This window comes from Mustela erminea, chromosome 4, assembly GCF_009829155.1.
Source record: "Mustela erminea isolate mMusErm1 chromosome 4, mMusErm1.Pri, whole genome shotgun sequence".
NCBI classification, from domain to species: domain Eukaryota; kingdom Metazoa; phylum Chordata; class Mammalia; order Carnivora; family Mustelidae; genus Mustela; species Mustela erminea.
The window spans coordinates 50565057-50569494 of NC_045617.1; positions in this window are offsets into that span (position 1 = coordinate 50565057).

Consider the following 4438-nt stretch of genomic DNA (forward strand, 5'->3'; position numbering starts at 1 on the left):
AGTGAACGTTTTAGTTTGAGAAAGAAGTAAATATTAGAGGACATCTTGACATCAGGGAAACACTTTAAATTGCTCTGTATGCCCACCTTGAGTAAAGTCCTTTTTGTTTTAGGCCATAGATGTTTGTCTTTAGCTTACCTGTCTGCTTCTCCCATGTTTTTGTATAAGCATGCTCAACTTATACAGAGAGACCATTCATCGCTTCATTTAGAGGGAGGCCTGTTGGACAGCTAGAATATTACAAGTGTAGAAGACAAGTTACCCATGCCAGTCAACATTGTCCTTCATTCATTAAGTAAGCACCACCAACCAAAAAATAGCAGATATTTGAGGAAAACTAATAGCATCTTCCTATTACCATAGAATTGCCTTGTCACCTTTATAGAAAATTATTTAACCTTATTTCTCAACTCTTTTATGTTCTGTTGATCTTTATGTCTACTCACCCACTAACACCAAACTAACTTCATATCTGTGACTTGAAATCATATAGGATAAGTGCTCCAATTTTGTCCTTCTTTTAAAATGTTCATGGACTAGTAATTATGCATTCACATACATAAATTATGCATTTACATACATAAATAAATACAAAATGATTTTTACATACATAAAAATCAACTTGTTACTTTCTACAAAATACCTGCTGGAATGCATAAAATTTATACATCTATTTGAGAAGAACTGACATATATTTAGTCTTTTAATCTATGAATATGGTGTTATCTCTTTATTTATTGAAATCTTCTTTATTTTTTCTCAATAATGTTTTGTAGTTTTCACTGTAGAAGTTTTGATCTCCTTCGAATAGTTATATTTCTAGGTATTTCGTGATTTAGATGTTAATGCAAATGAAGCTGAATACCATTTTTTTATTACTGCTGGTGTAAAACAAATACAATTTTTTTGTATATTAACATTATCTTGCACTCTTCCAAATCTAACTTATTTATTTTATAATTATTTTTGCATAGTTTTTGGATTTGTGTACATATACAATCATAGAGACTTAGGACAGTATTATTTAGCTACTTTTTTCTTATTATGGTTGTGTGGGACTTATGAATTCAAGTCCCATTATATGTCAGAGCTAGATGTCTGAGGGTCTGTCCCTAGGATGGCAGCCATGGAATTTGAGGTGCTAGATGTGTGGACAAGTTCCTTCCAGGGAGATGCTGATGACTTGTTTTTGTTGTTAGAGCAAACCAGGGGTAGAAGATTAGGGAAATGTTCACTGGCTCTTCCAGGCTCTGGGAAGGCTTCCAGCCAGCATCTAGATGCACCCTAAATAGAACTGTATCTTCAGGCAGTAGCTTATAAAGTAGGCAGTGAAATTCCTTCCAGGGAAGGTTTGAAGATGGGTGTTTTTGCTTGCTTTCCTTGTGCTGAGCCCTGGGGGTACATTTTGCTCAAGTCTTCATCCACCTGCTTAGTACTGCTTCTTTGTTTGGTATAGCCTTGTGCAACTCATGAACACAAACACTGTTGGTTTTCAGAATTGGTAGTTTTGGGGCACATCCCACCAGCAGTAGACTTAAAAGTCAGAGTACTACAGGTATGGTCCAAACCCTTTGCACCTCAGGGAGAAGCTGAGAGTTGGAGGTTCTCTCTAGATTCTATGGTGTTATACTTAGGGTGAGTCGGTTTTTGTTGTTGTTGTTTTTAAAAATTTATTCATTTATTTGAGAGAGAGAGAGAGAGAGCACACAAGCAAGAGAACAGCAGAGGGAGAGGGAGAAACAGACTCTGCACTGAGCAGGGAGCCTGACATGGGACTTGCTCCCAGGACCCTGAGATCGTGACCAGAGCTGAAGGCAGCTCTGTAACCAACTGAGCCACCCAGGTGCCCCTGGGTGAGGTTTTTGAGGAGAGTGTTTCTCAGTCTTTCCTACCAGTTTTGACGTGGGCATTTTCTGAGTCATCTGATGTATAGTCACTCCTGGATTTCTGTCAGAAGGAATTGCTCTGTGTATAGCAGTATATTCAGAGCATCTATATGAGGAAGGAAATTCAGGAGCCTTCTGTGTTGCCATTCTGATTCAGAGTAGTCTATTTCTTACAGGGCAGGTCTGCTGGAAACAAAATTTTTTTTTCTGAAAATGTCTTTATCTTGTATCCGCAATGGAAAGATACGTCACATTTCCCCCCCTGATTTAATTGCCTGAAGCATCCCTAATACCTTCAGGGCAAAGCCGCAAAGACAGGGAGGTAGGAGATTCTGGTTATTTCTCCAACTTGACTAATTCCATTGTATACCTGCTTTTGTTTATTCTTTAGAATTCTTTAGTAATTCATTTTGTATTTTGCCCAGAGTTTACAATTGTTAGTATGAACCAGAGCGTTGGTCTGGACTAATAACTGTTGTATGCTTGCTACTTTTTACGATTTTTTGAATGAAATTTATCATAAAAGTTGATTAATTTCATACGCAAAAGAGTGAAATAGTTATATATTGAAATATAAGTATCTCAAAGTTATATTGAGCAACATGAACAAGTATAATTTGTTTAAAAATGAAAACAAAAATAGAGAGTGTACATTTGAATATGTTATAAATTTTTAAATTTTAGAACAATTTTAATTCCAATTAGACAAATATTTTCTCATTGTTCTATTTCTAATTTTTTTCTTGAATATGCTAGCATGTTGTTTTCTTCTAAATGAAATTTGAAAGTACATTATTATATGACCATTGTTCTATTCTTTATATAATATTTTTAAAATTATCGTTGGTTATTGTCACTCTGGTTTAAGACTCTGATAATGTCCTTTAAAGTTCATGATAGTGATAATAATGGGTAATATTTTTAGAATTATTATTTTAAAGATTTTATTTATTTATTTGACAGAGAGAGAGACACACACACATTGAGAGAGGGAATACAAGCAGGGGAGTGGGAGAGGGAGAAGCAGTCTTCCCGCTGAGCAGGGATCCCAATGCAGGGCTCAACCCCAGAACTCTGGGATCATGACGTGAGCTGAACACAGTTTCTTAACCAACTGAGCCACCCCTGAGCCACCCAGGTTCCCCTTTAGAACTATTTTTAAGTGGTAAACTACACACCAGCATTTTATTTTATCTATTCCTCTAAACCTAAGTCACAGAAATGTTAAATACCTATTTAGAGAACTATATAAGAGACTATTTAGCGACTATATAAGAGAGTCTTCTTATTGCACATAGGAGAAATATAGCCTCAGTCAATGCAGTGGTTAGACAAGCAACCACAAGTTCTTTTTCATAAAATTAAATATATATTTGGAGATTATTACTTGTTTTCATCATTAAATAGTTTGGGAGCTAGCTTGTGTGCGAGGAATATGATGACACTGGACAACTGGAAAGTGGTTAGAGAAATACATGAAGGAGGGCATTGGGAGAAATACAACTTGCCTGATAAATTTTTAAAACCAGCTAATTATTATTATTATTATTATTATTTTATTATTTTACTGGGAATGGCTCTGTACTATGATTATAAAAGCAAGGACATTTTCTTTCCTTTCTTCTAACTGCCCTCAAGTTCTAGCATCTGGGACTCCCAAGTATATAAGTATTATAACTATTATTATAACTAGTATTTTATGTATTATAACTACTTAATATAATATTAGGTATTATAACTGCTATTTTATGGGTAACTGCCTTTTTCAATCTACTCTTTGACCCTAAGCAATATTTCTAATAGGATTTTCACATTCTAAGATTTTACTTGAAACAAATTGGGAAACTATATATTTGAGAGTTGAGGAGAGTCTCCACAGAACTGGTATCCAGCTAACTTCTGGCATTTTTCTTTTTAGTGTATATAATTTTTTGAAGCTCTCTTTTCCCCATGAGCCCAGTGTAAATTATTCTACATTATAAATGTTCTGGTTTAATGGTATGACTCAGTTCTCCATAAAGTCTATAAAACTCTATGTACTTCCTCAGATGTATAAAAGAGGGAAAGCAGTTATTTTACTAACAACTATTTAGTGTACTAACATCTATTAAGAGTATACATATATGACTTTAAAATGTATTTGAAACTCAAATCATTAAATTATATGGAAAATAATCTATGTGATGCTTTCTATTAAATGGAAGATGTTATAACGTATAAAGGCATTTAAAAGAATTCTGTTTCACTGTTTAGGTAACAGTGCATGAATAAGTTTCAGAGCATGAATATGTTTCAATCTCCAAAGTCCTACAGTGTTACTGTTCTTTGACCTTTGGTTAATTAAAAGATATTATTGTTAGCATTCAGCAATAATAACCCAATGCCGATCATGAACTTAATGATAAGCATTCATAGAATCTACAACTCTGACTAAAACATATGTGGCCTTATACTGAAGAGGATAGTTAATGCCAAAGAAAAATGACAGATGTCCCTCAAAACTTGTGTTCAAATAATAGTAGATTCAGAGCTAGCTCAGCGTTTCCCAGAAC